The sequence below is a fragment of the Battus philenor genome, unplaced genomic scaffold, assembly GCF_028537555.1.
Source record: "Battus philenor isolate CCGP_79_NKW_IND1 unplaced genomic scaffold, ilBatPhil1.0.hap1 SCAF_15, whole genome shotgun sequence".
Classification (NCBI taxonomy): Eukaryota; Metazoa; Arthropoda; class Insecta; order Lepidoptera; family Papilionidae; genus Battus; species Battus philenor.
Window position 1 is genome coordinate 13312794 of NW_027181677.1, and position 25016 is coordinate 13337809.

General features: G+C 33.3%; 1 protein-coding gene across 1 annotated transcript in view; it reads left to right on the forward strand.

Annotated features, from left to right (window-relative positions):
- Positions 1-25016, forward strand: part of LOC137919030 (potassium voltage-gated channel protein Shaw-like) — a 170235-nt gene that overhangs the window by 126654 nt on the left and 18565 nt on the right. The gene's annotated exons all lie outside the window — the stretch shown is intronic.

Sequence of the window (25016 nt, forward strand, 5' to 3'; positions counted from 1 at the left end):
AATATTTTCATTCATCATCACACTTTCGTCACGTTTCCATCATACTACAGGTTCACATTTTGTTCCGTTTTGCTTTATTTATCTATCTATTGTGTGTGTGTGTGTGTGTGTATAGGTTGTGGTATATAAGTAGGATTTAACGGTTGAAGTCTTAAAAATACTTTTATATTAAAATATATGAGGTTCATAGATCTACTATATTTCTCACAAGTATTATTTAATAAAGTAAGCAATTTTAACAAATAAAGAGAACCATATATTACGATCCGTCATACAGAATAATCTTTTAAAGAACATTTCAAAATCAAACTTTATATCCCAACACAAAACGGGCACATTTGATGTTTTTTATTATAAACCATTAATGCTTGTCAAATCTTTATAACAGATATCTGTGACAAATTGGATCTATCTGTTTATATTTTATCTGTGGAATATGTTTTGGATCATTTAAGTACTGCATGAACTTTTTATTGCTTCAATAGGATAAATAATATTGTATTGACTTTACATATTGAGTAATATTAATTAAGTAATATTTATCTTAAAATTCAAAGAATATAAAAAACAAACTTACTTTCGTAACATATTATGTAATATAAGTAATATATTAATTCAAATAACATTTACTCAAAAACTATTATGAATATAAATTTAATTATAATTAAAATGAAAAGTGACATCTATAAATAAAAACAAAACAAATTGCATTTTTTACAATAATTAATATTAAAGTAAATAATTTTGTGCCAAAAATAAATAAGTAGAAACAAAATTAATAATATCGTTATCAAAAATAAAATACATTATTCAACAGGTAAAAATTTTATTTATATCATTCAGTATAATACAATAATATAAATTTATGTATTTGGGTCTGTATAAACCTCAAACGAAACGCCTGTCAACTTAAGTAGTAAGGTCTCTAAGAAATTGATAAGAATTGGTTATTAATTATGAGAATACCGTTGATTTATATAAGAAAATTTACTTCGTATTTTACTCGGGCTTTTGATTTACTTTAGTGTAATAGATTATAAAATATAACAACGTTAACATTTTTTAGTTTTAAACTGTATAAACCCGTTTTTATTTTTACTACAGAACATTTACATTGGTACTACCATTAAATTTACCTTAGGATTTTATAATTAATACATTTTTTTTAGTTTTGACTACGAAACGAAAGCTGCTCACGCTGTCCTGTAAAATGAATTTTGAAAATGCTTTTTCTAACTCATCGCCTAAGGCAAGGTACCAGCACTATACATATCTAAAGGGTATATAACTTAATAGCAAAGGAACGTGGATTAGTCATAGCTGTTGGTATTATGGTACGCAGAGGATACTGCTGTATATCTTCTAGAAACTTGTTTGTAGCAATCCTACATAGCTATATAGTTGTATACATAGAGTGTAAATTATATAAGATTGTATATCGAGAATCAAACTCGCGACCTTCGATCTCAAGTCTCATTCCTCTATTGGTAGGCTACCAAAGGTTTTTCTTACTACATCACGTTTTTTATTATTTTTCATACCATAGATTTTTGGGTGGCCATTTATTCGCCCTTTAAGAGATATTACATTTTCACTCATCCTGTATATTAATTATTTTAACATATTCCTAGGACCATCTAAAATGATATTATAAGTAAATGTTCGAAAAATATAATTTAAAAAAAGTAAAATCAGTTTGAACTCAGTAACGTCCTGAACTTAAACTTTTTATGAAGGTTCCTTATAAACCCTGAAATAAAAAGAAATCGCAGCAAACTTAGACGAGTTTTTGTAATGAATTTCATAATACAGAAATTAATTTTATTCTATTTACTTCTTTATAATCACTTAAAAAATCCTTGACATTGTAATATGATTTTTATTAAGGTTTTTTTAATAAAAAAAATAAATTAACTCGCCCACATAATATTAACTAAATATAGGAAAATTTATCGATAACGTATTGTGAAAACTTCACATTATATACTGTACAAAACCCCGTCTACTGGTATTTTGTCACGAAAAAACTACCTCCCGTTGTAGCAGTAGCTGCCTAGAAGTAAAGGACTGGAACTTGCGTTTCTAGGTTTCGGATTCGATTCCCGGGATACAATATAATATAATTCAAACTCTGTCCATTAATTATACAGGGTTGTCGCTGCTCACAAATAAATTTCCAGAGGATGTGCAAAATCCTCTGCGTGCCATAGTACTACAATGCGATCGCCAACCTTCCTGCCAAGCGTGGCGATTATGGTATTTCTCCTACTACGTATCTTCGGGAGTGTCATATGCCTTGCCTTGAAATATTAAATTTTAATGGAACTGTTTTATTTACAAGAAATATACACCTATCCCCCGATTTACACGGTAGATACGTTCCTGAGTAAAACGTGTAAATCGAAAATTAAAAATTTTCAAGTCAAAACCGTGTAAATCTAAAATCTCGCAGAAAATGCATGATTTTGCTATTTAACAGTTGTATTATTTTCAATAATTTTAGGTGTACACAGAAATAAATATAAAATGCATTGACTAGTTAAAATATTTAATATATTACGGAAAAACTGTCTTTTTATTTAATTACAATATACATTAAACAGAAGAACAAAAAGGAAATTACTCTCATTCTTTTTTTCGGAATCGAAGGTTCGAATTCACTTTCATCACTCCAAGTTATTTGTGCCGATTCGAAGTTTGAAGCAGAAATATTAACATTAGGAGAGATGGTAACAGAATCGGTTATTAAAATAAAAAAAAACTTATTTGAAAAACCGTGTAAAAGCGAAAACGTGTAAATCGGGGGATAGGTGTTTATATATATATATATATATATATATATATATATATATATATGTATGTATATATATATATATATATATATATATATATATATAATCAGCGTTGGACAATTAAAATGCCACTTGCATTCATAAGATGTGTTTATATTAATTTAAAAATAGCAATAAAAGCATATTGACTTATTGACGTCAAATTTCGTAACTACGTGAATAACTCCGTGAAAAACCACAATATTTACGTTACGAACTTTACTTCAAACCACGGTAACGTGTCGACTAAGGCTTCGTTGTAGTTTCGAGACTTCAGACGAAAAACTCCCTGCATTCCACAAGATCCTCCTTGGATACCGCAGGCAGGTAATTTCTAGACGTTGTGACGAGGGATGGGTCGATAAGATAAAGAAACAATAAAACCTCTTGAAGGATGAGGATCTAATGTATTTGTATTTTATTTTATCTTACCGCTTGCCATTAAAGTAAAAAGTATAATAAATCAAGGGACGCACAATATAGCCTAAATAACTTTATTACCTTAATTAAACATACCCCTTTTTCATGTCGTGCCGTCAGCCCCGACTGCGTCGATTGTAGAATTCTTACTTGGTTCCCGGCGGTGTTATGTGCCAGATATTAAAGCGGTCATTATTGTATAATATAAAGAGGGAGTTTAGAAATCAAAAAAAATATTTCAAAGTACTGTACGAGTATCAAAATTAAATATAAAAGGCTTTATCATCCACTGTGTTAGAAAGTGAGGCAGTGTAAAAATATTTTTCGTCTTATTTGACTTTTTAAGGAAGGATGTTCGTTTCGTTTTAATATTAATTCGGTCCGACTTTTTTTTTTGTACTTGACAGCGTTATTTCAATTTTAATAACTTTGGATAGAAATGTCATATTTTATGTTTGTCCACGTTCCTTCGAGATTTTAATAAGGAAGAAAAAACAAGCAATTTATTTAGAAATGTATATACTTTGAAATTTCTTCGAGAAAGAAAATTATGAATACATAAATAGAAATTTATTTATGTATTACATAAGAATCTTTGAACACGATAGAAGCAAGCAGCTATTAATCGGTTCTATTGGAAATATGACACAGGCTTATTTTCAGTAACAGACGTCTTACGACTGAGGTTATGATGACGATAAAGAATCTTCTAGATAAGATATTATTTTGATCTTTAAGTATAAACTGTCACTCACTTTCAAGTGATGTACTAGTATCTCAATTATCAAGCTATATCTTTACAATAAAAGTTCCAAAGTATTTAAATCTTATCTATGCAATAAAAACATTTAAAAAACTTTTAAGTTAACAGTTTTTTGATACCCATATTGTGGTGGTTGTTGAAAAATATGTACCTAGTCCGCCATATTGGAACGGCGTCCATCTTGAATTTTAAATTTTGACATAATCATCGTGTTTTACTAGTGTAGCTCTTTCATTTGATACCCATATTAAGGGGGTTAAGGAAAAATACGCAATCCGCCATTTTGTATCGGCGGCCATCTTAGATTTATAATGTTATTGATTTTATTATATTGTATTGTCATCTAAATTAAATGTGTGTACCAAATTTCAGATCAATCTGACAACGGGAAGGTGCTTAAATTTCAATTTCTAATTTTGATCCAAATAAATTCCGTACGGGTCGAACTAAATAAAACCGTTTAAAAATGAGAATACGCGGTAAATATTTATAAAGAAAACATTTTGACAATTCTTATTATGGGTAATATATAAAAGGAGTAAAAAAGTAGTATAGCTCATTTGTCAGTCAAATCATCACACACCTCTTTCCAATCAGCTTCTATAAAGTGATTATTTATTTTCTACTTGAATACGAAACGTCAATTTGGAAGAAAACTTTGGCAGTACAAGTCTACGGGAACAGACAGTAAACAATTCCTAATTTAAATATGTAGCTATTCGAATTTCGAAAAAGATTTTATTTGCTATTTTATCAGTACGTCATTAATAATTTCTGACTTCTTTCGTTTTTGGATGGCGTGTACCATAAATTTGTCGTTCTCGTCGTTTTAGCCTATAGACACTAACTGCAATACATAGTTAAGAAAAGGACCAATATTTAACCACTTCCGCACATGCAGTGGTAGTCGTGCAATGAAATGCACCGCCCGCCAGCTCGCTGATAAATGCGTATGCGGCAAACAATGCGAATCACACAACCGCCACCACCAAATTACTCAACACGTGTTTCACCCCTCCACGAGGCATCTTCAGGAGTTATGTTACACCGATTAGTGCCAAACACAGAATGAGCTTTTCTTACTTAGGATGGACTTCCGCGAGGTAACGCCTGATTCCATTAAAAAGCAGTACATAGGCCTCCGGCAAAGATATCTATGGAGGGATATACCATAATCGAATGGCGATCGCATTATTGTATAATGGTATGCAGAATACGTTGATGTCAATCCCCTAGAAACTTGTTTGTCAACTGTGGTAATCCTATATAATTAATACACGAAGTGTGCATTATATAAAATTGTATCTCGGGGTCGAACTCGCGACCTACAATCGCACGTCTCAGTGCTCTTCTACTGTGCTACCATTGCTTAATATATTTATTGCAAGCAATTGAACTATGCATTCGCTTCTTTAAAACTTTTACATCTATAGCCAATTGTCGTGGATATGAATTCATGTATGTATTTATCTATACGCCTACATATGGTATATAAACATACATATGCTTTGTTTTTTCATATTTTTCGAAAAGTTTTTTTCTTCAATCTTTAATTTTATTTAATTGTATGTTTTACAAAAGTAATAAATAAATTTTATCTAACGGATAAAGCCGCATAGAGTATTTAATTTATTATTCACATTTAATTTATGTACAAACTAGACGAAAATATATTTTCGGGTCAAATCAAGTTCACTACAGTATATTGCATTTAAGAGTGCTCTTAGCGAGGAAAAGCGAAAGTTGATAATAGCGCCGAAATATGAAAACCGCGACTGCGTTCCAATAAGAGTCTTATATTAATTGCTGTAGATTTCAAAATTCCTTATTTTCGTTATTTTATATCAGAATACATCACCATCTTTTATGACGTTATACATTACTCTGCCGTGTAATTAAATCTTTTCGTTAAAAGTGTCTAGGAACCTATCGCAATTGGAAAAACCTACCACCAGCGTAAAGAGCTATCACCAGTGTAGAAACCTACCAACAACCGCCAGATTCATAACCTACAACCAGTGCAAAACCTAACTACTAGTATACACAGCTACGACTAATTTAAAAAAACCAACGCCCAATGCAAAACATCTCTACTGCCACTCTATTAATCTACCATCAGTGTAGAAACCTACCAACAATACGATATAGAGACCTTTCGCCATTTTAAAAACCTACCATCGAGCACGAATAAACAGGGCTACCACTGGTTTAAAATAACCTGCCACCATGCAGAAACCTATTACAGCTATAGATCTACCACCGGTGCAGATAATTACCACCTCTTTAAAAACCTTACACAGAAACGTGTAGAGTTACCAAAAGTGTAGAAGCCCATCATCTTAAATATTTAAAGGGATCAGGCGTTACCTTGCGGAAGTCCATCCTAAGTAAGAAAAGGACCGCTATTAAGCCACTTCCGCACATGCAGTGGTAGTCGGGCAACAAAGTACACCACCCGCTAGCCCGCTGATAAATGCGTATGGCGCAAACAATGCGAATCACACAATCGCCACCGCCAAATTACTAAACACGTGTTTCACCCCTCCACGGGGCATCTTCAGGAGTTATGTTACACCGATTAGTGCCAAATACAGAGTCATCTTTGCAGAGAACTGGCACCAGTTAATACAATCGCTAAGTTAAAAAAATCTATAGCCTTTATCTCCATTCGTTTATTTTTTTAATTCCTTACCTATAGTGTATTGTTAACAACAGAGTATATTAGGCTGTAGATGGTAGGTGAAATAAAAACAGCAACTCGGCAACAGAAGAAAAAATATATTTAATTTAAAATGGGTAGTGGGAAGAAGGCCTAGTCTGATTTTACATCGCAGCTCGATACTCCCCTGGTGGTGGTGGTAGCCAGCCGCAAAAAATATGACGGGATTATATAAAATCTATCGTCAACTTTAACTAAAATGTACCATTCGAAGTCCATAATGAAATATAAATGGAAATGCAGTCACCTAATTGGATTTTAAACTCAGACGTCGAATATACAAGCTAAAGTAATTCTTAAATATATTTTGATATAAATGTAACATTATTAATTCAAAGATAATAATTGCATATACATTTTTTTCTTTAACATATTAGTGACTTTACTAATATTATTATAACTAATAATAAGTTGATATTTGTTCTAGAACTATTCTTTCAGCAAATTAAAGATAGAAGCACGTATTTATTTTTTGATCCGTTAAATATTAGATAAAGATAAAATTCATTTATTTAATATTGGAAATTTTAACAGTACTTTTATTGATCAACAAGTTGTTTTTTAATCTAATTCTTTTTTTACTCTACTCTTCTCTTCTCTTCTGCTTCGCAAAGTGTTATAGTTGCGGAGAAGAAGCAAAAAGAAATTCCGGAACAACACATCTTTTAATAATTTAACAATACGGATTTATACATGTACACTATCAGATATAGCCTAAATGAAATCAAAATAATCAGGCGACATCACTGCCAAGGATTCCTGTCATTTCAATATTTGTTATTGAATAATAAGCCTTTTCCGTCAATTTACTTTTAATATGCGTTTGGAATTTTCTGAATGTAGTCCAATAATATTTTGCGGAATTTAATTTAAAAAAAGTTTCTGTTTGTTACAAATAAATTAGAAACTATTTACAAAATTTTGGTACAGCCAGTCTTTCACGGTGCCTTATAAATATATTATGGACGTCCCCTATTATTTTTAATTTGTTATAATTGTTGTAAACGTACAAAATATTACTATAAATAAATTGTGAAGCTACTTTACAAATATTGATCACTTTGAACCGCTTTCTCAAGGAGATTTGCGGTGCTAAGTTTTTTGCATAAGAAATATATTATATTCGCACCTTTGCTAAGCCTTAAATCGTAGAACATAATGCTGTAGAAATAATTAAAATAAACTATCCTAGGGAAATAAATATCAGAGTAACGTTTTATCTTCCTAAATGTGTAAGATGAAGCATGAAGCCTTACCGCAAGATATTAAATATATAAAGCTAAGGTGATGAACGAATGGCAATCATAATGGAAGAGAAAGACTGATCGAATTGTGGTATGAAAGAATAGAATGAAAAATTATGTAAAGATAAAAAACAATATTTAATGGAATCAGGCGTTACCTTGCGGAAGTCCATCCTAAGTAAGTAAAGGACCAATATTTAACCACTTCCGCACATGCAGAGGTAGTCGTGCAACAAAGTGCACCGCCAGAGTATTTATTAGACTCTGTGTTTGGCACTAATCGGTGTAACATAACTCCTGAAGATGCCCCGTGGAGGGGTGAAACACGTGTTGAGTGATTTGACGGTGGCAGTTGTGTAATTCGGATTGTTTGCCGCATACGCATTTATCAGCGGGCTGGTGGGCGGTGCACTTGCACGACTACCACTGCATGTGCGGAAGTGGCTAAATATTGATAAAAAACTACCCTGTCCCAAACCAGATTGGGGTGGAAGCAGAGATCTCTAATAACGAGGACCATAAAAAATTAATAAATATATAAAGTTACATTAAATAAAAAGTAATATGCATGATATAAAATTATAAATGAAACTTAAAATGTAATATCATACCATTATATTACATTCAGTTGGTTGCACAACATATAGAAATTCAGAAATGTTTTCCAGAATTTGCATTTGCCTAACGGATCTCGGCAACATTGACCCAGTTTGCTTTAAAATAAAAAAAAATTGGAAGTTATAACTTTTTGCCGGAATCTACCGCATGCTCGGATATATAAAAATATGTAGAAAGCTTCTCGGTAATTCGAGTTTAGAAATTATTTTTTTATTTTTCATAAACATTGAACAAAGGACAGCCGGAGGGAATGGGCTCGGACAAGGCAACTTTTCATTAGGAACTGAAATTTGAAAATTTGACTGAAATATAACCAAAACACTTGGATTATATTGATAGTGATAATTCGTAATAATTTTTGCATAAAATGTATCTTATTTATATAGAAATAAGATTTAAATTTGTAAACATAGTATAACTAACAGTGAGCCCAGCAATATAGGACTGAAAATTATGAAAGTAGGTCGTTTGTCGTTTCCCAGGACACAATTCAAAAAAAAAAAAACAAAATATCTTTATTCGAGTAGGCATTTATATGCGCTTTTGAATCGTTCTTTATTTTAATATAAACAGCAAGCTACCACCAGCTCTCTCAGTTGCTCCTTTAAATTAAATTTAACATTTTTAAACGGTTTTATTTAGTTCGACCCGTACGGAATTTATTTGGGTCAAAATTAGAAATTAAAATTTAAGCACCTTCCCGCTGTCAGATTTATCCAAAATTTGGTACACACATTTAATTTAGATGACAATACAATATAATAAAATCAATAACATTATAAATCTAAGATGGCCGCCGATACAAAATGGCGGATTACACATTTTTCCATAACCCCCTAAATATGGGTATCAAATGAAAGGGCTACACTAGTAAAACACGATGATTATGTCAAAATTTAAAATTCAAGATGGACGCCGTTCCAATATGGCGGACTAGGTACATATTTTACCACAACCACCACAATATGGGTATCAAAAAACCGTTTAACTTAAAAGTTTTTTAAATGTATTTATTTCATCTGTAATATCGGTCATATGAAACAAAGTTTCACACATTTCGATCCACTAAAAACACACATTAGTACACGCTTATACACGCACACATGCACCCACGCACACATGGACATACAAACTTACGCACACATTCACGCACGTACTCATGCATTCACACACACTCAGCCGCACACACACTTTTTGGCTTAGAACCTTTCCATATGTAACTTTTTATAAGAAAATTACATGTCATCGCTCAAAACTACATCATTATCACCGTAGGTTTTCCACAAGACCTCAAGAAACCTTGCATCCAGAATTTTCCAAAGACGTTAAAAGGTTGTTTACCTACCTGGGGTCGAAAAGCACAGCATGTTACGTCCACTATACTCTGTGCTTCTGTGACTTCTACGCCAGAACTTTAAAGTTCCAGTGGCCACCTTATCAACTTCAATTTGCCTCGCAACTACATCGGCAATTTAATTGAAGTCCATTTTAAAATTTTTTTGTTGTTCTGATGTGACATTTCAAAATAAATTTCAGAACATTGTATGCAATGAAATTGTAATTTATTTAAACAACCCTCGATCTTTCCGTAACGGATTCTCAGCTGTAAGTAACGTAATTAGGGAAATTATTTCAATTAATTCAATCAATTAGTATGACAAGGGTAGAGTCGGGAAGCAAACTTTTGGGTTATTCTTTAAGTGGACGGTTGATACAAAAGTCTTTATTGGTAACTTTGATATTAAAGGATTTTATTTCTAACGTCGCGATTTCATTTATTCACATTAATATCAAATTAGTATCTTTTAAATCTACTATTTTTAAACGCCATGAGAAAAATGTTACACGGAAATGTAATGTTACACCGTTCCGACAATAGCTACTAAATTTTTGCAGAATCGAAATGATTATTTTTCTTTCACATAATCAATCGAACCTTTAAACCACGTTTGTTAGAAAAATGCCAATATCTGGTATTTATATATATTACAATAGCATTTTCACACGAATTTATACAGGGGCGATTCTAGCTCGTGTAGCGCCCGTGTTCAATAGAACCCTAGCGCCCTCTAGGTCTGACTCCCTACCTCGCAGCCATAACTATTAACTACGTCGTCGTAACAAAAAAGTTTTCTCATATTTCAACAAGTTATTTTATAAGTAGCAGCCTACTTAAGTAATAACTAAGTAAATATAGTGTAAGTAGTAACTATCGCCACCGCGCTGGCTGGCCGCTGATATCATTGTTGTACCATGATGGTCCAAGACGATGATCTAAACTGTCTCAGGGAGCGGCACAGCGCCTATGTGCATTACACGCTGCACTATAGGTTAAGCCGCTCCTGAATTTATAATAAACTTGTTTGATATTTATGAGATAAACATTGCAACACTTCCTTCAAAGATCGCCACCGTCTAGTGTTACTCACATTCAGAGATTTCTCGCGAACTTTACTATGTCGTTGTTCCACCTGGTGGGGCATATTACCACGCCGCGTCTACCGAGTTGTAGTCGCTCTAGAACCTAAGCAAGAAAAGGACCAATATTTAGCCACTTCCGCACATGCAATGGTAGTCATGCAATAAAATGCACCGCCCGCCAGCCCGCTGATAAATGCGTATGCTGCAAATAATGCGAATCACACAACCGCCACCGCCAAATCACTCAACACGTGTTTCACCCCTCTACGGGGCATCTTCAGGAGTTATGTTACACCGATTAGTGCCAAACACAGAGTCAAGTCAGAGTCACAGAGTCTTGCTTAGGATGGACTTCCGCGAGGTAACGCCTAATTCCATTAAATGCTCTAGAATCTTTCGGTATCACCTCTCTATGGGCCACTTTATACGAGCCATTCTTGAAGCTATGCCGGTGACCCTTGGTTATATTCCAGATCTCCTCATTTTTGAGAGGATAAGAATGTACAGAGCACTTCCAAGAGATTGACAATATAGCAATAGACCTCTTGCTTTCTTGTCAAGTTTGTTTATTGATTATTAATAATATATAGTTTAAAACTAATTCAGTTCAAATTTAAGATTTAAAATTTTAATTCGTTTTACCACCCACTCATTAGCTCTTTTAGTTTGTGTCGCAAAGCGATTTTAGCGCTGCACCAAATTATTTAGCGCAAAATTCGCTTGAAGATCCTCTTGGCTACAACCTCATGTTAAGTATGGCCACATTCATTTTATATTTTTTTAGTTTAAACGATGGTAATATCTTAAATTCGTGAACTAACATTAGTGTGTATATAAATAATTTCCTTTATTAATATATGTAAATTGAAAATGGCTGTATCCGTCAAATTTTCTTATTTAATATAGCGTACTTTATGCTTTAAGGCAGTGATTCCCAATGTGGTCTATATCGACCCCCAGGGGTCTATGACAACCTGCAAGGGGTCTACGTCAGCGAAAAATATTTGGGGGTCCATAAAATGAAAATGGGGGTCCACGATAGTGGATCTCAACACATACACTGATAATGCCTATTTACTTACATCATACTAGCTTATAATATCAAAACGGATTGAATTGACTCCAAATATTGATAATTTATTATTGAAGCATCAGTTTCATCCTTCTCACTAAAAATATTGATTTATTGCTTGTGTTATTTTATTTATAGTATATTTTATGTTTATTTAATGTTACGTATATTTTACATCACAGACACAAAATTTAATTTTGAGTTTAATAATGTTTGAGATTAATAAATTTATAAATTAACATGTGTTTTTACTTTAATTTTTTAACACTAAACTTCACTACAGTTAGAAATTTACAGGAAATCAATATCAGGTAAGTAGGGGGTCTAGCCAACACGGAAAACATGGCAAGGGTTCTACGACACAAAAAAGTTTGGGGAAATCTGCTTTAAGGTAACAATAAACAGGCTTTTAAGGGGGAAAAACAGTTTTGTAATATAACTGGAAAACGTCATTTTTAAATTTAAATCTTTTTCCTTATAAAATTTATTCGAATTTCCGGATGTTATAGTAATTGGATGTTCGGGCTTACAGGTCGACTTTCTCGTAGGATCTGACATTTCGAAAGGTTATTTACGACTTCCTACCGCTACACAGGAATAGCGGCTCACGTTGTTACAAAATCGGATTTATCCGTGCTCGTGTAAAATCTGAATCCGTTGAAGTACTAGACACATATTTAGCGAATTATTTATTATTTCAGTTAGTTTTATTCGTTCATATCCAAAATTATAAATGTAAAACCGTGTTCATAGTGACCATATAAGTATATAATATACTCGTTTTAGAACACCCTACTCTACCTTAAAAAGATACGTAAACGAAATATATACATATTAATAAAAAATACAGTAGCAATAATAATAATAATAATGTGTGTGTTTAGGTGCGTGTGTATGTAAAAGCATTTTATTATATTTTGGAATCACTTACGTAACTAAAACAAATTTAGTGACACTAAAATTTAGACTTTTTGGATTAACACAGTAGACGATATACCCCAGCGTATAGCCAGTAGACTGATCATATAGCGCGCAGAATAGATGGTCGATGGGGCCTTAAAATTCTGGAGTGGTGACCACGACCCGGCTAGCGCAAGACATCCGACGGTGAAAAGACAACCTTGTTAATCCCCTCGAAAGACGACGCATGCAGGCTGCTTCCTTCTGGTCTTGAGGTCTGGTCGGAGGAGGTCTATGTCCAACAGTGGTCCTCTGAAATTATGATGATGATTATGAAATGTTAATATTTTCAGTAAAGTAGTTAATTAACTTGACACGTAATTACTTTAAAGCTCATGAAAGCTTGGGGTGAATGTATAGCTGATTTTTCAGCAATATTTTTTCTAAAAAAATTGAATTTTGGATAAGCTATTTACCTTACATTATTTCATAGCAAATATGATAAACATTTGCCTCATAAAATAAAAGTGGAAAAGACTGTGTTAATCTTAATAAATAAAGCGTTTTTTGAAATAATTAAATTAATAATAATTTTGTATTTAAAAGTTTAACTTTCTTACAATTAGAGTGAGTTATTATTATAAAACATTGTACAACGAAAATTATATAACATATCACCTGTAAGTGTATACTGTAAATGGGAATCGTAACCCAATTTAAATTCCGTGATCATACTAATAATTATGGTGAAAAATGGTTAGGTTAGGTTAGGTTAGGATTAACGCTTTAGCCCGATGAAACCTTCGATCACTTCAGCGATGTGGCGAATTACGTCAGCCGCCGCACAGACACTGGCATACAACTAGAGGATGGCAATATAGTGTAGTGACGAGGAAGTGATCGCATGAAACGTAATCTTAAAAACTAGACGTAATTAAGGCGTCGGTAAATAGATAAAGATATCTACTTTTTTTACTTAAATGCTAAAATGCAAATACATGGGCAAAAACATTCAGAAATATTTAACGTATATGTAAACACAAAGACATATATACTAATGTCTGTAGAAAATAGATCCTTATAATAAAAAAACCATTCGGCAAAGTTTCACTGGAATAGGGCAAAGATATACCCTGCCTGTCGTATGAGGTGATTATAAGCGTGTTTAGTTCGCGGGCGTTAAGGGTAGCATCCTTCGTCGTCCAATAAATGAAAAACCGGGAAAGACAGTATCTCGAACTGTTCTCATGTTGCTGCGATACAACGAGGATGCCAGGGGAGGTACAGTTTCCTCCGAGAATGTGTCTTGGCATAGTACCGTGGTATCGTTTTTACGATAATAATTTATCTTCTTTTATTTTCATTCTAATCTTACATCCTTCTTCCACCTTTAATTTATATTATCTTTCATTTCTTTCTATTCTTTTCCATACATACTTCCTTTTACCTTCATCGCCATCTCTCTTGGATTCTACATTAAAATTTATTTATTTTATTACTCTATTTCTTTAGTTTTTACATCTATCTTATATTTTTGTTATTTCATATTCTGTATCTTACTGTATATATAACAGATTAAATTTATCACGATTTTAAAATTTTACCACAGATCAAAATTTTTATCACTTTTATTTGAATGTGATTTATGACGTATACTTTATACAGATAGGCAGAAAAATCTGACGATGCTGTTTGTCCTCCTCTTTTCTCTCTACGATAATAGCCTGAGGGTTCCCTTGGCAGCCTTGAGCTGAGGGCCATTGCATATTCAACCTGATTGGAAGAACGCCAAACACTTAGGTCACAGAGGTGAACGCTCTGACGTGATTTGAAGTGAGATACCCTAATCATGGGCTGTCTCTTGATTCGCTTTCATATTCAAAGGCCCTCAAAAAGTCAAAATATGTTTATACAGTATTGTTGATTTATACCATCATTTTTCATTACGTGACATTTTAATCATAAAACTTTGAACTTTATTTCATTTCTATACATATCTAATATATAAAATTCTCGTGTCACGGTGTTCGAACTTGAACTCCTCCGAAACAGCTTGACTGATTTTTACCAAATTTTACATGCGTATTCAGTATGTCTGAGAATCGGCTACTATCTATTTTCTATACCCCTAAGTGATAAGGGTGGTCCACCCCTAAATTTTATTTTTTATTTTTTAGACAATTTTTTTGGTTTATATTTTATTATGATACAACATACAAAAATACATACAAACCTAAATTTTCACCCCTCTACGATCAACCCTTATCTTACATTTGTTAATTAAAAACTTTAATTTTTTTTGCAAAACAACGTTTGCGGGATCAGCTAGTATAGGTATTAAAAACAGTAGAGAAATAAATTTCATATATGTCACGTCAATAAAGTGTAGTCGAAGTTTAAAATTAAGTTGCGAAATTGGACATATTGTCGCGCACTCGACTTCCTATTTGATTCCGATTTCAATTTGTACAGTAGCGGCGCCAAGTTTAGCGAGCCGGCACTTGATGTCAAATATAATTGTTGTACAATACCCGCACTTGTACATGGAACCAATCCAATTCAGTCTTCACATACATTTGTAATAAATAGTAAACATATCTATATATTTATTAACATTACACATATATATATTTGTATTACAACATTACACACATTCTTAATCATTTTCTTGAATATAGGTAGTGAGCTAGCATGTCGTACAGCCTGCGTGGTAAAAGATTTGGCCATAAACGAGGAAGAATGCGCCGGTATTTTCAATTCCAGATTCTCCGATGATCTCAAAGACCTCTCATGTGAATCCTGAAGAAATTGAAACCTTGATTTGAGATAAGAGGGAGTGAGTGGATTGAAAAGAGTATTATAGAGTAGATAAAGTATGTGAGCATTCCGACGAAGCCTTATGGGTAACCAATTGAGTTTAGCGCAAAATTCCGTAACATAATCATATTTTCGGAGGCCAAATATGAAGCGAATACAAAAGTTTTGAAGGCGCTCAAGTTTGTTTAGTTGGTTTTCAGCGAGGTCTAGATAGCTGACATCTGCGTAATCAAGGATGGGGAGAAGGAGTGACTGTGCAAGAGAAATTTTAGTAGTAGTAGGTAAAAAATATTGACCATATATTTATTAGGGGGACGGGAAACTAATGTCACATAAAAAAGTTAAATTCACACGACTAAAATTTTTACAAGTTTTTATATCAACGATATATTCATCTTCGTTACCAACAATCTTTTTCAGCTAGTATACAAATTTTCAATGACAGAGCGGTAAAAATCAATCGGTATTTCTGTAAAATATGTCAACAGAAACGACACTACTTTCCGGTCTCCCTAATATACCTATGTAAGAAAAGGACCAATATTTAGCCACTTTCGCACATGCAGTGGTAGTCGTGCAACAAAGTGCACCGCCCGCCAGCCCGCTGGAGTTATGTTACACCGATTAGTGCCAAACACAGAGAAAGATGCCCCGTGGAGTGGTGAAACACGTGTTGAGTGGTTTAACAGTGGCGGTTGTCTAATACGCATTGTTTGGCGCATGCCCATTTGTTAACGGGCTGACGGGTGGTGCACTTTGTTGCACGACTACCACTGCATGTGCGGAAGTGGCTAAATATTGGTCCCTTTATTACTTACTTACCTATGTTTATATAAATTATAATTATTTCTTATAACAATCCTCGTAAAAGTCTGATTTCAACGAAACAATTCTCCGCTTCGATGTTACGTTAGTTTCTATTGTAGGTAAACAACTAAGAATAGAATAGAAAAATCGAACCTTTTTCTAATGATCGTGGGCGAAAGGTTCTCGAGTAGCTATCACAAAACAGTACATAGTGTGGGTAGTCTTCGAGTTAGTTGCACCGACGACATAATTAAGTTCACCGGATATCGTTGGAAGCGAGCAACGTAAGACGAGTCATTGTGACTATCCAAGAATAAAAGCGTAGCCCAGTTAACAAAGAAAATTATTTTCTTAATATATATAAATCTCGTGTCACAATGTTTATACTCAATGGACTTCTAAACCACTTAACCGATTATAATAAAATTCGCACACCATGTGCAGTTCGATCTAACTTGAGAGATAGGATAGTTTAAATCTCAAATTATAGTTGCAATTTTAATTTATTGCTAATTATTGTCTGTTATTATTTGACAGTCACAATTATCTGTTAACTCCAAATGATTCTAACAGATGTCGATACCTTTCGACTGGGTTGAGTAAGTAATCAATAGATGGCGCTGCTATGGTAAATCTACGAACGTGTCATATAAGCTACATTTTAACAGCATAATTACCACGTGTTGTTGACGCTATAAAATTAATTAAATTTATTTTGTAGTGAACGAAATACCGTATAATTCAATTATTTCCTCTTTTTAAATTTTCACAGCAACGCGTGGCCGGGTCAGCTAGTACTTTATATTTCTTTACATATGTATTATATAATATTGCAGTTATGTACTTAAACTGTCTGTCAGTGAGACAGAGGTAGAAGAAAGGATTGAGATATATAACATCGCCTCCTTGGTGGACGACACACATCTCCCCATATTCCTAAGGTTATGCAGAACAGAAGAACAGTGCAGTAGGTAGTAATAAGACTTAGTAACATAAGGGATAGTCGAGTAAGACCTCGATACTGTAATTCTCAAATAAAAACCACAACGCAAGTCGTAAAACCAGAAACTAAATAATGTGTTATTAAAAACAAATCTGTGATACCTTGTAAACTCATTGGATGGATCTAAGAGAATGTCTGAACGAAATGCAAATAATGTAAAGAGTGATAGATATCGTGATGAAGAGAAAATGATGAACAAAAGAAAATATGAAGCACAAAAAAAATTAAAAGTGAAAAATTCTTTACTCTTGTAAACATACTCCTTACTCCACATTTAGGGGTGAACGAAAGGTTTCTAAACACGAATTCTATAAAGAATCGCTTTATATTAATTTCACAAAGTGATATTTATAAAAAGAATAATTTTTCATTAATTTACATAGAAAGACACCGTTCACTTGTGTTTTTGTTGGAAAATAATTACTAAAGATTATTTTGGTAAACAAAACTTATATTAAGTTATTGTTAATAAAAATAAATACTGCGTAAATCAGAGTTCCCCAAACTTTTTGTGTCGTAGACCCCTTGCCATGTTTTTCCGTGTTGAGTAGACCCCCTACTTAACTGATATTGATTTCCTGAAAATTTCTAACTGTAGTGAAGTTTAGTGTTAAAAACTTAAAGTAAAAACACAAGTTAATTTATACATTTATTAATTGAATTTAGATTAAAACTACTCAAAATAAAATTGTGTATCTGTTATGTAAAATATACGAAACATTAAATCCACATAAACTAAACTATAAATAAAATAACATAAAATATATGCTTCATAGGTACTTTTAAATAAATAATGTAAATGATTTGATATTATAAGATAGTATGATGTAAGTAAATAGGTACTATCAGTGTATGTGTTGAGATCCACTATTGTGGACCCCTAATATCATTTCATGGACCTCCAAATACTTTTTCGCTGACGTAGACCCCTTGCAGGTTGTCATAAACCCCTAGAGGTCGATATAGACCACTTTGGGAATCACTGGCGTAAATAAAGCATAAATGATATTATTTATAAGTAGCAATTTGTTTATGAAATATATCCTTCACTACTAGAAAAAGGGAGCGGGGATTTCCCTCTTGACTAAGCTTAACTCACAGCACCGACTTATCCTCTCTAATGAATTTAATCCAACACCTAAATCACGTTACTCGTGATATACCTCCTTCCAAATTCGAATTTTGAAACTTGATAATCATGATAATGTAAATTTGTTATGGTAATTAATTTTATTCAATCTTAATTAATATTTAAATACAGTAATTTTTCATAAAATAAAAAAGTAATTATCTATAATTAAGACCGAAAATAAATTTATATACATATACTAGCTGATCTCGCAAACGTTGTTTTGCCATGTATGTTATTTCTTGGAAACATTAAAAAATGAATAAAAAATAAGAGTTGATTGTAGAGGGATGAAAATTTAGGGTTGTATGTATTTTTGTATGTTGTATCATAAAAAAATTAAACAAAAAATTTTGTCTAAAAAAAATTAAAAAAAAAATTAGGGGTGGACCACCCTTAACATTTAGGGGGATGAAAAATAGATGTCCGATTCTCCACCCTAGCCGATATGCACGCTAATATTCACGAAATTCGGTCGAGCCGTTTCGGAGGAATTCAATCACGCACACCGTGACATGAGAATTTTATGTATTAGATATATACATACATACACACATATATAAATATGTGTGTGTATATATATATATATATATATATATATATCTAGTCTAGCTTTAAATTCTGTCACTGATTGTTTACATACATAAAAAAAACATTAATTTGAATTTCGAACATTATATTTTACGATAAAAAAGGCTTCTTTCCCGCCATTATATGTTATTTGTTAAGAATTTATATGTTTTGGAAACGTAGTGGAAAACTAAATAGAATAGGTTTGCAATAATTGCATTGTATAAACATTTTTGATACATTAAAAAAGCTAAGGAATAGCCGAATGTTTGTGTATAGTACCATACACAGGTTCACGAACACTATGTCTGTATACGACTATTATAATTTAATTACTTACTTTTAATATTCAAGAAATTATGGAAATATGGTATGATAATTTTTCATAGGCACACATTTAGTTCGTACAAATGCATAGCTAAGAGGAGTCAATAGTTCTTGAGTCGCTCGGTCACCACTCACTCGCTGCGCTGGAGAACCATTTATCCCGGCAAACCGCATCCTTGTTAGTTTCCATTTATCTAGTCGAGTATACTTCAATGCATTTGTTGTTCATATTCAACGTTGCTTCAAAATATAATTGCTCTTAAACGTGGTCTCCCACTTCTGATCTCATTAGCAAAACTACCGTCATTCGACAAGTTGAGGAGAGATATATACTCTGAACTTGATAACATATAACCAGAAATAAAGTCATCGACATACCGGCATAACAGATAGCCGTTTGGACCCTATAGTTCCAGGGTTCTGGCTGACCAGCTAATATTTAATGGAATCAGGCGTTACCTTGCGGAAGTCCATCCTAAGTAAGAATAGGACCAATATTTAGCCACTTCCGCACATGCAGTGGTAGTCGTGCAACAAAGTGCACCGCCCGCCAGCCCGCTGATAAATGCGTATGCGGCAAACAATGCGAATCACACAACCGCCACCGCCAAATTACTCAACACGTGTTTCAACCCACCACGGGGCATCTTCAGGAGTTATGTTACACAGAGTCTGTGTTTGGCACTAATCGGCTGGCGGGCGGTGCACTTTGTTGCACGACTGCCACTGCATGTGCGGAAGTGGCTAAATATTGGTCCTTTTCTTACTGACCAACTATGCACCTTTGGATGTACATCCACAAGGTGGACTGGTGATCTTGTTGGTCTATGTATGGCGCAGATTGCAGGCAGCTGACAGCTGGTTTATTGGAACTCAATGGAGCAGGATTACGTCCAATTGTGAGCGAATGGTATATATAGTAGCTTCCATTTGTCCAGCGTGCTATTTGACCTGGTAATTGCCCTTAAAATTGTCCACCACTGGGCAATAGATGTGGTCATTCCTATTTCGGTCTCCCAGAGATATTGCGAGCCTATCCCCCATCTTTATGGTCTATTGAAAAGCTCTATGTTTGCCAAAATCCGCACTGTGAATGAAGGGTAAACAGCATAAATGATAAAAACTCGTAAAATAACACACAGACAGTTTTATTTTCATAAAATATAGCGAATCTCACATGATAGTACAACTGAAATACTATTTTAGTATTTCAAAAGTCCGGATTTTTGTCCGGAAAGGCCGTAACATAATGGAGTCTAGAATAACTTTTCTAACACACGCCAGTTATCTGTATTCTTGCGAAGGCGAAGTAAATATCTCTATTTATATATTTTCTACGTAATATTTTCGACTGACATCTGACTTATACGGAATTTGTTCCGCTAAGATATTTTGTATTGTACTTTCGAGTAGAAATTTCATTTCATTTGAAATGTCTATTTTGATTTTGTTTTTAAGATTTTTCTTCACACTGAAATTACTGTCTAGAAACGAGAAATTTTTTATATACTTATTTTGGTTCTTGCTAAATATTTTCACTCATATGTATACTATATTTTCATTAACACTTTTATGTACACCATACACAATAAATAAAGTAAAAAAGAATCAAATCATATGGTACAAGAGGCGGTCTTATCGCTCGAAGTGATCTCTACCAGACAACCTTTAGATGGAGATTGGAGACATGAAGGAGAGAGCAGTTTAGGGCGGCGTACATACTAATTCATACATATATACAAACATACCAATACAAATATATACATTACTATGTACACTTATATACATACAAGAATACTTACTTATACATATATATACATAGGTATGTATACATATTTACATAAATATTTAAGTGAGAAAGGTACTACAGTACCCGGCGATATATATTGCACATCGATCTTTGGAAAGAGACAATCGGCTAATTGCGTCTTCGTAGAGCGTTATCTCTGTCGCACGACTGACAAAACGTCAGCCAAATTTAAAGGCGAATGAGAATCACACAACCGCCACCGTCAAATTACTCAACACGTGTTTCACCCCTCTACGGGGCATCTTCAGGAGTTATGTTACACCGATTAGTTCCAAACACAGAGTCTGAGTAAGACGCATGCGCATTTATCAGCGGGCTGGCGGGCGGTGCACTTTATTGCACGACTACCACTGCATGTGCGGAAATGGCTAAATATTGGTCCTTTTCTTACTTAGCGCTATTTGCTTAGGCTTGCGCTCTATAGAGTGAACATGAAACAAAAAGCCTCTGAAAGTAGGGTCAAGCCTTGTCTGTCACTCGATACTCGTTTAGTTTAGCCTAATCTCAAGTTGATCGGTTGCTATTGCATGACTAACATTATCACTTCGAATAGTTAATTCTGGTAGAAGTGGCAGAACGAATTCCAGCAATGCTGGATCGTTGCCGCAATTTTAGCTAAATTTGTCTTAATTACTTTTGTTACCGATACAAATGATAGAGTCGTTTAAAAATACAACTAGCGCCATCTAGTATAGAATAGATAAACTTCGTGTTTTGTGCTGACATTCTAAAATGCAATGTTCCGTTAAGAATAACCTCCTTATTTTCCACTATTGACATAAACCAATATTTGTAACAGTTAAAAAGTGAAATATGTTTATATGAGACAGCTTTTTATTTTTTTATTACACCCTATTCAGTTATAAAATTACTTCGCGTATTAAATAGATTTGTGGCCAATTTTACTTGATTTAAAAAATATGCAAATGTCGCGGTGTATGAAAAACCTTTGGGTACAATTCAATTTTGGAGTCAGTGTTGGAGGTTTGCCAAATTTAATTCCGAAAATGCTCTACGAACATAACTGATCAAGTTATTGCGTTGATGAAGTTTAAAAATTATGTCTGCTTACTCTATTTTGGTTTTAAGCTATTTATTACTAGAGTTATCTTTACGTATACACCTAACCCCGGATTTACACGGTAGATACGTTCCTAAGTAAAACGTGTAAATCGAAAATTAAAAATTTTCAAGTAAATCGAAAAGCTTGCAGAAAATTCACGATTTTGCTATTTAACAGTTGCGGATTTTTTTCAATAATTTTAGGTATAGAAATAAAAATAAAATGCAACAAGTTAAAATATTTAATATATTACGGAAAAAAACTGTTTTTTTTTAATTTAATTACAATACATTAAACAGTAGAACAAAATATAAAACCAAAGGTGTTTTATTATCCTTTATCACTGTCAGAAATTACTCTCATTCTTTTTTTTCGCAATTGAAGGTTCGAGTTCACTTTCATCGCTCGAAGTTATATGTTCCGATTCGATGATTGAAGCAGAAATATTTACATTATGAGAGATGATAATAAAATCGGTTATTAAAACAAAAAACAAAACTTTTTTAAAAAACCATGTAAAAGCGAAAACGTGTAAAACAAGTACCGTGTAAATCGGGGGATAGGTGTACATTTAAAATTTAGTAGTCGCTTTGTTAAAACCATTCTTATAGTGTATTCATCTACTTTTCAGCCGGTAGACGCCTACTGTAAGGCAAAGTGGTTCAACCAATGAACGCCACTATGACCTGTCATGCGCTGCCCGCTTTCAGCGACTTTTCGCTACCTCCACTATGTCGTCGGTCTACTTAATAATGGACGTTCCCACAACGCGTCTAAAATTTGTTTTCTTATCACTATATTACTGTTATTTATCGAATTTATCCAACCTCAGATTTTGTTCACTTTCTTCATGACCTTCTAGCTGGAATTGTAAGAATCTCTCGTCTATATCTCCCTTCCTAGCTCGATCTCTATAGCATATATAACTAAATACACTCCACCGCTGGGTCACATATGCAACTAAAATTGTTTGCACAAGGTATATATACAAAACGTATGTTGAGAACGTAAAATTTCTCTATATAGAAATCTGAGTAAAGTGTCTAGTGTAAGAAGCAATATTGAAATGATAAACTTAATACCAGGAGAATCCATCGCGTAGCATTGAACTGGGGTGTTCAGATGGCAGGAGCTAATTATCTATATATATAAATGGACATTTCCTACTCATAGAGATGTCCTACTTTAGCTATGAAAAATCATTTCGAATCTTTATAAATAAAAGACGATTTTTTTGCAAGCATAGTGTTAATTGCAATGCTTTTTGGGTCAGAATATAGCGTCTACCGGCTGGTAATCTCTACTAGAGAACCTTTCGGCCCCAACAGCCATCGTTTGCACGGGCGATTTGCCCCGTCCACTATGCCTCATCATTTCTTCATCAGGTCATGTTGTTTTTGAAGCTCCTGGATGAAATCGAGCCAACAATTTTCTCAATTATTTTATATTATTCCTCAAATTGTACATTTCCTTTTGGTCCCAATTGCCGTCAGCTGTACGAGAGATGTGCTCCATCTACTGTTACTTCTGCCCATAGACGTCAACTGAAAAGCTTATTCTTCCCCCAAAGTTCACCACTATGATCGTTCTTGTGCTTTGTATTTATACCATAATCGTTATGCTTAGCAGTAAGTTTCGTTGTGACCTTGACTTTTGGGACCCCTCGTGTACCTATCGAGTAAAAGACAGGGACTTTTACAATCTGTCTTTTCTTCATTCTACTGTCATCTTCCTTCACAGTTTTCCTTTTATTATCAACACCATTTATAATTCTCCTTCATTTTGAATATATCGCAGTTGGTTCTTACTTCTAATTGTCTACATTGACAACATTTGCAGTTTAACTGCTTTTATTTTTTTAAGTGTTATACATTTATACAATTTTATCTGTACTCACTCTTTAACGATCTCATACTTAATTACTGTACATTACTTCTTTGTGGACTCTTCTTGCAGTATTCTAATGGTGGGCGATGAATGTCGTCGTAGTAGGCGGGTTGATATTATAGTCGCAGTGTGGTATTATAGTACTCGTACCCACAGGACGAGGCTGCTTATCCTCTGAAAACTTTTCTGTGAGCAGTAGCATACCTATATAAATAATGCGACCCCGCGATGAGCCATCACTGCTGAACTTGCATTTAATACTAAATTCTGAATAAATACTACAGAATTATTTTTCAAAGATTTATTTAAATATATAGATATTAATATACAAATATGTATATTGACTTCAAAACAGATAAAAAAAAAACAATATAACGTAATTGAAATAATAATAGGCGCAAAAGTAATATCATAATATAAACTTGCTTTAATTTTTACAAACAACATTAGATTTCGCTGTATTTTAATATTAAAAAAGTAAATATATAAAGAAATAGTTTTCTATAAACAAACTAGTAAATATTAACATTTACTAAATATTAAGGCACGTTCACAATATAACATTACATTTGCACTACCTGTTATTAAATAGTATTCTTACATATATATTATTGA